Source organism: Narcine bancroftii, chromosome 4, assembly GCF_036971445.1.
Source record: "Narcine bancroftii isolate sNarBan1 chromosome 4, sNarBan1.hap1, whole genome shotgun sequence".
NCBI lineage: Eukaryota > Metazoa > Chordata > Chondrichthyes > Torpediniformes > Narcinidae > Narcine > Narcine bancroftii.
Window position 1 is genome coordinate 54442704 of NC_091472.1, and position 11269 is coordinate 54453972.

Here is an 11269-nt window from a genome sequence, read left to right on the forward strand (position 1 = left end):
AAACTGCAGGTGCTGTAGGAAGAAAAGGCAATGAATGCTTCAGGCTGAGCTCTTCATCATGAATCTGGAAAAACAGGCAGATGCAAAAATAAAAAGGTGGGTGGGGGTGGGGGTTCCTCTAGACATTGGCATGAATATTTCCATCCTTGTCATACAGAACAATCCCATGACTTATTTTCCCCCCCATTAGATCCATCTCACCATCTACAGGTTCATCTCAGCAGAATTAGGTCAGTGAATAGCACCATAATCAACAACTGCTGGCCACAGGGATGGCCAAAGGAATACCACATGTAGCTGCTACTTTCACCTCTCTTTAGAATCACTCCACAGTCACAAACCAAGACTTTCGGTAATCCAGAGTTTCTCTTTTTTTAAAGATATTTTTATTGAAGTTTACGATAATACACAAATTTAACAGTACAATTATATAATGAAATACAAATTACAAGAAAAAAAACAAAGCCTCTTAAATTCAAAACCCCTGCAACTGTACAAGGTTGGGGAAAAAAAACTAGTATGTGGGTATCAAGTGACGACAACCAGGAAACAGCACAGCATTGAAGGGTATGATAACCCTAAAACTTTAGATTATGATAATGGTCCATAAAAGGCCACATGTCTTTATGAAATTAGTATTTGAATCTTTAATGGAATATCTAATGTTTTCTAAACTTAAACAAGAAATAATATCATTTAACCATTGTGTGTGTGTAGCTGGAGTGTTATCTTTCCATTTAATCAAAATTGCACGTCTGGCTATCGATGAAGTAAAAGATAAAATTCGGTTTTGAGTTGAGGTCAGTAAAACATCATCATCTTGAAATGATCTGAAAAGAGCAATTAAAGGGCAAGGCTGCAATTTAACTTTAAGAATCACCGATAATGTTTGAAAAAAAATATTTCCAAAACTTTTTAAACTGGTTTCCAATGATCATTAAGCAAATTTAAAATGTGCATATTCCCTTCCCAATTTCAGATGGGATCCATTATTTGATAGAGTATTTGTTCCTAATTTTAAAAGGACTCTCACTGAAATATTTGTACTTAAAATATTTCTTTGTTTAAAATAAAGAACACATTGAATTCATTTTTTTTAAATTTAGACATACAGCATGATTGCAGGGCTTTAAGGCCCATCATGCCAAAGTACCCCAATTAACAAACAAACTCATACGCTTTTGGAGAGTGGGAGAAACTGGAGCACCCAGAGGAAATCATGTCCCCGATGATCCTCTCCTGTCCATATCAGAGGCTACCTTCAGGAGAGTGAATCTGAGGAAAGCATCCATTCCAGATGGAGTACCCAGCCAAGTATTAAAAATCTGTGCTGACCAACTTGCTAATATATTCACAGATATCTTCAACATCGCACTCCACCAGTGCGTGGTACCCACCTCTTTCAAAAAGGGTACCAATCATACCGGTGAACAAGAGTGTGATAACCTGCCTAAATGACTATCGACCAGTGATACATCCACAGTGATGAAGTGTTTTGGAAGGCTATGTTGAAGCACATCAGCTCCTGTCTGAGCAGTGACATAGGTCCATTCCAATTTGTATATTGTCACCACTGCATAGGATCTGGAATGGGTCCATTGCAGTTGGTCCTCCGAAGCTGCATGTGGCTTGCAATGAGCAGTTCAGCAAAGATCATTACCATCAAACACATGTACAGCAATCTTTGGCTTGGCTTCGCGGACGAAGATTTATGGAGGGGGTAAAAAGTCCACGTCAGCTGCAGGCTCGTTTGTGGCTGACAAGTCCGATGCGGGACAGGCAGACACGATTGCAGCGGTTGCAAGGGAAAATTGGTTGGTTGGGGTTGGGTGTTGGGTTTTTCCTTCTTTGCCTTTTGTCAGTGAGGTGGGCTCTGCGGTCTTCTTCAAAGGAGGTTGCTGCCCGCCAAACTGTGAGGCGCCAAGATGCACGGTTTGAGGCGTTATCAGCCCACTGGCGGTGGTCAATGTGGCAGGCACCAAGAGATTTCTTTAGGCAGTCCTTGTACCTTTTCTTTGGTGCACCTCTGTCACGGTGGCCAGTGGAGAGCTCGCCATATAACAGGATCTTGGGAAGGCGATGGTCCTCCATTCTGGAGACGTGACCCATCCAGCGCAGCTGGATCTTCAGCAGCGTGGACTCGATGCTGTCGACCTCTGCCATCTCGAGTACTTCGACGTTAGGGGTGTAAGCGCTCCAATGGATGTTGAGGATGGAGCGGAGACAACGCTGGTGGAAGCGTTCTAGGAGCCGTAGGTGGTGCCGGTAGAGGACCCATGATTCGGAGCCGAACAGGAGTGTGGGTATGACAACGGCTCTGTATACGCTTATCTTTGTGAGGTTTTTCAGTTGGTTGTTTTTCCAGACTCTTTTGTGTAGTCTTCCAAAGGCGCTATTTGCCTTGGCGAGTCTGTTGTCTATCTCATTGTCGATCCTTGCATCTGATGAAATGGTGCAGCCGAGATAGGTAAACTGGTTGACCGTTTTGAGTTTTGTGTGCCCGATGGAGATGTGGGGGGGCTGGTAGTCATGGTGGGGAGCTGGTTGATGGAGGACCTCAGTTTTCTTCAGGCTGACTTCCAGGCCAAACATTTTGGCAGTTTCCGCAAAGCAGGACGTCAAGCGCTGAAGAGCTGGCTCTGAATGGGCAACTAAAGCGGCATCATCTGCAAAGAGTAGTTCACGGACAAGTTTCTCTTGTGTCTTGGTGTGAGCTTGCAGGCGCCTCAGATAATACACAAATAACTACACACCTAGTGTGAATAAGTCACTAGTAAACTTTCTCAATTCCCAATTGGAAACACGAGAGCTAAACACGTGATACCCACAGCTCTCTCTTATCTCTGGCAGACACAGCATGCAAATAAACAGTAATGTAGCTGACCGCTACAAAGAAACACACACACACAGTGTGGCAGGTTAAACTCACTCCTTTATTAGAGCTGGAAAGCCTGCTTCTATACTGTTCAAGTTCCCGCCGTTTTTTCTGATTGAGTCAGCCAAGGGAATAACAATAGCGGGCAGGAACATCCATGCATATGAACGCCCTTCTTCCCCAGCCTGTTACTGCTGAGTTAGCTGGGCAGCTTGACCAACGCTATTTTAGGCCTGTTGGTCTGATGCTGCCCCAGCTTCTACTCCTGCTGTTTCATTGTCTTGGGATTCGCTTTAGTGATCTCTGTCCGTGTCTGCTGCCGTGCGATGTGCTGGCCCAATCCACAATTGCGGGCTGCCACAGTAAATTAATTACAGCTCCCAAGTATATACATATTAACCTGGCTTCCAGCATTGACCACAGCTCGGGATCCAGGTAGGCCCATTGCAGTCAGTCTCCTGGAGGTGCCTGCAGCCTGAATTTCGGGGATGGTTTGAAGGCAGCTGCATTCAGAGAGAAAGAGAGACACTGAGACTCCATGTGCTTGGCTTTTTCAATGCAAGATGCGTCCACGTGACCTGCAAGGACCAATTATGCATCAGCCTCACCTGTGGGCAGATCTAACCATTGATAGGCACCTGGAGAATTAATCACATGTCAGCTGCCAGGGCCAATCATGTATCAGCATCATAGGTGGCAGATCTATCCCTTGATTGGCAGGTGAGGTGACTTCCTACTAGGCTCCAGCCGGAGAGGTCACATGACCCTTCACAATCCATATTCTCACCAGATTCCAGACAGAGGCCACAAGATCCTCCACAATTCACACTACACCATCTTACTGGCTCTACCCAAAGCCCTGAAACACCTGGATGGAAAAGATGCATACCTCAGGATGCTCTTTATCAACGACAGTTTGGCATTTAACACCATCATTCCCTCAAAATTGCTTAGCAAGATCTAACATTGAGGAGTCAAATACCCCACTGTAACTGTGTAATTGAATCCTGGATAACTTCACCTCCAGACTACAATCAGTGTGGATTGGTAAGAACATCTCTTCAATCTCCATTCTCGCTATACACAACAGCACCATCTACAACAGGGGTCCCCAAACATTTTTGACTGCTGACCCCTTGAGGGGCTATGTGGTCCCTCATTGACCCCCAGGCCTGGAATCCTGGACGGGGGGGGGGGGGGGAGTGGGGGTGACAGGAGGTTGGGTAGGGTGTCTAGATGTCTGGTTTTAGGCTAGACAATCTGGCTTTTGTGCCCTCTGTCCTCCATCTGGTGCCACCTCAAACCGGACATTAATTTGCCCTCCATTGGGGGTGTAGGCCCTAGATCCCCAATTGCAATACAAATTAAGGGGCAGAAAGGGCACTTATCTGTTAAATGCAGTGTCCTGGGGTCCACAGGGCGTGCGTGGCTGGCTGGTGCTTGCAATGAGGGGGAAGCATGATGTCAGCGCATGAAGATTGATGCCAGGTAAGCCCCTCACCACCATCTCTGTGCTGGACGGGGGTGGGGGAGGCTGGTGTGGGGACGCTATTTTAAATCGACCCCTCCCATGTTATTGATCCCCCTGGTGTTATCGGCCATTTTGAAACCCTGGCATTTATTGACTCCCTGGATGGTCCCATCGACCCTTAGGGGTCAATATTGACCATTTTGGAGACACCTAATCAACAAATTTGCTGATGATCCTACGGTAGTGAGTTGTATTTAAAGTGGCGATGAGTCAGCGTACAGGAAGGAAACCGGAAAACTTGACAGAATGATGTACCAACAACAACCTCACACTGAATGTTACCAAAATCAAGGAGCTGATTGTTGACTTACTGGAAGGGAAAGCCAGAGGTGTACAATCCAGTCAACATCATGGAAATCGGAGGTGGAGAGAGTGAGCAAATTTGTTCTTGGGAGTCACTATCTTGGAGGATCTTTCCCGAACCCAACACACAAATGGCTTTGTGAAGCCTCAGGAGTTTGTGAATGTTTGGTTTAACATCGGAAACCCTGGCAAATTTCTACAGTTGTGTGGTGGAAAATGTGCATCAGAGTCTGGTATGGGGACACCAATATCCCTGAGCGTAAAGCCTTGCAAAAAGTAATGGACACAGCCCAGGGCATCACAGTTAAAACCCTCTCCACTATCAAGAATGTCCACAAGGAATGCTGTCGTTGGAGGGCAGCAGCAATCATCAAGGATCCACACCACCCAGCACACGCTCTGTTCTCACTGCTACCATCAGGAGAGTGGTATAGGTGCCACAAGACTTGCACCATCAGGTTCAGGAACAACTGCTACCCCTCCACTATCAGACTCCTCAACAACGAACTCAAATCACAAAGTCATTTAAGGACTCTTGGACTATTGATTTTTTTTCTCTGTATTGCACAGTTTACATTTCTTTATTCGTTTACGTGTACATTGAGTATAGTTTTGCAGAATAAGTGGGAATTCTGTATCACCCACAGAAAAAAGAATTTCAGGGTTGCATGTGATGTCATGTATGTACTCTGACAATAAACATGAAATCTAAAAAAAAATCTGAAAACCCACGCAGTCACGAGGAGAATGTTTGAACTCCTAACGAACAGTGCCAGATGCAAACCCAGGTCACTGATGCTGTAATAGTATTGTGCTAGCTATAGCACTACTCTAACTGTACTGCCCACAATTTGTTTTCAGTCAAATAAATTAAGGACAAATTACTCATACCTAAACAGCCTTGGCCTACTTGTGCAGCACTGCAATTTTTTTCATCTGCCTTGCTGAGCTGTGGAGTCTGCAGTTCAAAAATATCAAATGGAACAAAAATATTTCCCTGCTTATACTGTAATTAACTTCCACCGCTATGCTGCTGTTCTTTCTAATGGCTCTTTCTTTCTGATATTTTGTAGTACAGTACAACTCCAATGATCTGAAATTGTCGGGGCCAAGTCTATTTCGGATAAACGATATTTTCAGATAACTAGTCATTTTCTTAAAAACAGCCCAGTAACAACAACAAATCAGTTGTAACAGAGTTTAAAAAACAAATTACAAAGAAAAGGCTTTTAAAGAATGAAATAATGTTTAATTCTCACCAGAAAGCAACCTGAAGAAAATTCCATACCAAAAACTCAAAATTCTACTCGGGAGGTTTTTCAAAAATTCTAAAATTTTTTCAACCTCTGACGTCAGTTAGGCTCCGAAAAAAATTTAGATAACTGAGGATTTCTGATTGTTCCGGATATCCTCATTTATCAGAATTTTTTTGGAGGCGAAACGATTCCATTTTGGCTATGAAATTTTTGAATAAACAAAAATTTCTGATTTTTCTGAATTCCTCAATTATTCTGAAAAAAAATTACAGAGTTGAACCCACGTCACTTCTGGGTCCAAAAAATTTTTGGACAACTGAGGATTCCATATAATCCAATCTCGTACTATAATTATAGACTATTGTTTTTCTTTTAATGGATTTCAAATCAATTTTATTTTTGTATTGAAGTGGTACACAAGAATATAACAGATGATCATTTAAATGACGCACCCCCAGCACACTTGCTCCATCATCAATAAGATCATAATTGATCTTTTGTCACGTTGCCACTTTCTTCTGCTAAACCCTCATGCCTCGATATCCAAGAATTTATTGATACACATGTTGAAAATATACTTCACACCCAAGCTACCACAGTGCTCTTGAGTGGAATTTCTTCTCATCTCAATCTTGAAAAGTCACCTTCTGATTACGAGGCAGATCTACCTCCAATTCAAGGCATCAAGCCAGGGGGAAATGTTATTACACCATCAGCCCTACTAATTCCTGTACACATTTTATTCTTCAATGAGATCAGGCCTTATTCTTCTAATCCCTAGAGAATAAGGCCAGTCTGTTTAAGCTCTCTTTACAGGGGAAACTCTTCATTGCCATTTTCAACTTTGGTTGCATCCCCTCTTTTGTATTTCTTTCCTTCAGTTAAGAACTAGATTCACAGGCAAACTCGACTCCAAGTGCAATCCCACCAGGGCCCCATGTAATTTAGTCCTTGCTTCTCTATTCAAATCCATTTGTAATAAAGGGCATGTATCTGGTACACCACTGCAAGTGGAAGAAACACACTGAGTCGAGCAGAGTTTCAGTTAAACTGATTTACTAATTCAAAATTGCGTGCTTATGAGGCCCGGGCTTCTCAGCCCCCTTTGCACCCTGCAGGCGGAAATGACGCCGGCACCGGGCTGAGGCTTAGCCCCACACTGGCTGTGAATCTGCCCACAACCGCTGGAGCTGCCACATGAACCCTCCTCCTCCAGAACTGGCAATAGGAGGCACAAAAACTGTGACCTGAACACTGTCTGTTTTATGTGGGTGGCCTCATCTCTAAGTATGTGGCACCACAACTGGTCTTTCAACATCCAGGTGTGTTGGTTAGAGATGGTCAATGGTAAAAGTCTCCTTCTGGAGATAGATTGTCCCATTATGGCACACCACCTTGAAGGGTGGCCTTGTATGGCCACTGCAGGGGTGGTCTGTGTGCTCTTCAGCGAACAAAAACATTCTCACTATGCTACAGGTCCTTGGGCACTGCTCCGTGGTGGGATGTCAGTACCGGGGCCAGTGCCCCAAGTGTCTCCCGGAGTTTGGTCAGGACCTCCATCGGTGTGTCCTCTTGGCCGCAGGGTGTGGGCACAAATTTGCCGGGTACTGTGAGCAGGGAACTGTAAACCAGCTCGGCTAATGTTGCTGCCAGGTCTTCCTTGAGTGCTGTGCGGATGCCCAGTAGCACCCAGGGGAGCTTGTCTTCCCAGTCTGGCCCTTGGAGGCATGCCGTCAGGGCTGATTTCAGGTGCCTGTGGAAACATTCCACCAAGCCGTATGATTGTGGATGGTACACAGTCATCTGGTGGAGCTGGGTTCCAAGGAGCTGCGCCAGAGCGGACCAAAGAGTCAAGGGGAACTGCACCCCCATGTCTGAAGTGATGTGGGCAGGGAGTCTGACCTCGCCACCCAGGTTGCGAATAGAGTCCTGGCGCATGTCTCCACAGTCGTGTCGGTGTTTGGGACAGCTTACAGTCACCTTGTGAACCTGTCCACCATTGTAAATAGGTCCCTTGTTCCTCTCAAGACAGGCAGTGGGCTGACGATGTCCACATGCTTGAACCTCCTATACGGTGGCTGGAAAGGTTGCAGTGGTGCCCTTACATCCCTCTGGATTTTGGAGGTCTGGCAGGGCTTGCATGTCCAGCCCAGTCCCCTTCCTGTTTGCATAAATCGTGCCGTGATTGGCTGGACAGTCGCTGAATGGAAGGGTAGGCTAAACCGTGTCAAGCATCGAAAAGTTGGCACCTCCAAGCAGTCAGAACGATGGGCCAAGATTGCCCAATAGACACATTGCAAAGGATCTTGCTTGTTCTAGGCTCAATGGGTACATCCTCGGGGCAGAGTTTGGTAACTGCGGTTCAGTATGCTGGTATTTCGCTGTCCACCTGTTGCACCTCTGATAACGTTGCATAGTCCACCCCTGGAGACAGAGCATGCACTGACTGGGTGGATGTCCGTGACATCGTGTCGGCCACCATGTTGCTTGTGGTGGTGAATTCGCATACATATGACAGGTGGCACTGCTGGAAGGCTGACCATGAGTCGGATACTTTGGAAAATGCAAAAGTGAGGGGCTTGCGATCTGTGAAGATCGTGAACTTCCTCCCTTCTAGGAAATACCTGAAGTGCCAGATGGCTAGGTACAGGGCCAGCAGCTCTCTATTGAATGCGCTGTACTTGATCTCTGAGGGTTGCGGGTGCCGGTTGAAGAAAACAAGCGATTTCCACTGGCCTTCGATTAGCTGTTCAAGTATGCCGCTGACTCCCACTTCTGAGGCATCCCAAGTGAGGTCCATGGGGACGTCTACCCAGCGGTGGAGCTAGAGCGTCCTTGGTGTAGTCAAAAACCATCATTGCCTCATCCGTCCAGGCAACTTCTTTGGGTTTCCCGGACATCAAACCGAAAAGAGGGTGCATGATCAAGGCTGCCAAGGGAATGAACCGGTGGTAAAAGTTAATCATTCTTACAATTCCTGCAGCCCTTTGATTGTGTTGGGCCTGGCGTACTGGCGAGTAGAGGAACAGCTCCTTGTTGGTCGATCCCGTGTCCCAAGAAGTCGATGGTGGGTAGGCTGAACTGGCACTTGGCAAGGTTGATCGCCAGGCCATAGTCATTGAGGTGGTAGTAGAGTAGGTGCAGATGTGCCAGACACTCCTGATGGGAATGGCTGAAAGTCCAGATCCTGCCCTACTGTGTCCATGAGGCGCTAGAAGAACTGTGCAAAGTTTTTAAGGCCGAATTACATTCTAAGGAATTTGAACAGGCCAAATGGAGTAATGATGGATGACTCTGGAATATCATCCAAATGGACAGGGACTTGATGATTCCCTTGAACCAGGTCAATTTTTGAAAAGATGCGTGCCCCTTGCAGGTTGGCCATGAAGTCCTGGATGTGTGGGACTGGATATTTATTGGAGATGGTTTCGTCTTTCAGCCTCCTGTAGTCATCACATGGCCTCTATCCTCCTGTGGTCTTGGGCACCATATGGAGCAGGGAGGTACATCGGCTATCTGAACCCTTCATGATTCCCATCTCCTCCATTTTGTTAAACTCCTCTCTCATGAGTGGGAGCTTGTCTGGTGGTAGCCTGCAGGGCCAAGCATGCAGGGGGAGTCCCTGTGTGTGAATATGGTGCATCATGCCGTGTTTGGGGGCTGCTGTGGAAAACTGCGGCGTGACAATGGATGGAAACCCTGACAACGTCCGAATTTGTGACGTAGTCCAGGTGCGGAGCCAGCAATTTGGCCTCACCGAAGGAGAATGTCTGAAATGTCTTTGTGAGGATCAGTCGTCGTTTCTTCAGATCCACAAACAGTGTGCGCGGAGGAAATCCGCACCCAACAATGGTTGTGATACTGCAGCCAACATAAGTGTCCATGAGAGGCAGCTGGAAACGAATTGCAAGGGGATAGTCCATGTGCCGTAGGTGAAGATGGCGCTTCTGTTGGCTGCTGGGAACTCTGGTCCGGCCCTTCTGGTTTGGATGTCGTGGCTCAAGGTGGGGGAAGGACGCTGATTTTCACTCCTGTGTCTACCAGGAATCTGCGCCTGGAGTATCTGTCCCAGACATATAGGAGGCATAGCCATATGTGACAGCTGGCTCCTTTGCTTCCCTGGCACGAGCATGGTGGTCAGCATCAGTGGGTCCCAGATCCCTACACCAAGACTCAGAAATGGTGTCATCTCTTGGTGTGGGCTTTGCAGGTTTTACCACTGGGATGCGGTGTGGCTGAGCTTACGGCCGTAATGCAGCAGTGATCTCAATGTTGGCTCCATCATTTTGTTTGGTGTGCCACAAAACATCTGCATAAGCAGCATTTTGCAGGTTGGAGAAGTCTTCATTTGCTAGTAGGAGGCGGATGCCCTCTGGCATCTGCTCCAAAAAGATCTGTTCAAAGAGTTGTCACAGCTTATGACTGCTAGAGCCAGCATGTCACTCATCAGGGATGATGTGCAGTTGCCCAGGCTGTACATATGCAGCCTGTTCACAGCGTGAGAGACCGAATGTGCTGACCAACAGGGCTTCGAGTGCTTCATACCTGCCAGCCTCCAGGGGCTGTTGCAGAATTACTCAGCCCGCCGTTTACAGGTCGAGAGCAACCACCACGTTTTAGTATCTGGTCTCATCGGAGACAATGTTCCTGGCCTGGAACTGGGTCTCTGCTTGTTGAAACCAGATGAGGGACTGAATGGTCCAGAAAGCTGGCAGTTTAAATTAAACTGCGTTATGAAGAGCCGAGTCGTTCACATTGTCCATGTTGTTACAAAGTTCTGTGTTGTTTATTGACCTATGTGTTGTGTGGTTTTATGTTAAAAAGTGACAGTTTGCCTTTAAGAGCCAAGGTGAAGGTGGACTGCTGAGAGAGTGGGAGACAGACTGGGCATGTGCAGAAAATGATCTAAAAATTTCTGGACTTGGATGATAAACCACCACTGGGGGTGCTGTGGAGTGGAGGAAGGCCTGTCAGAAATAAAACTTCTCACACATGAGTCTCTTTAAAACTGATGACACGACAAGCTTTATTTACAAGTCTGCAGAGTTGGACTCAACTGGCTTCTCACCAGTTAAGCCCCGATACATACAGTGCATTGATTTTTATACCCTTATTGTTTGCCCTTCCCCTTCTTATTAATACTGTTTTAATTGGTTAGTATTACAAAAGCATTCTAAGTATAACTGCATTTTTAATTATCACGTTCGTTACGTACGCTGTGAAATCTACATACACTAAATTCTGTTTCTCACCCTTCTTATCAATCTTTTGTCTCCTGCATGTCTCTCACTATGACCATGAAAA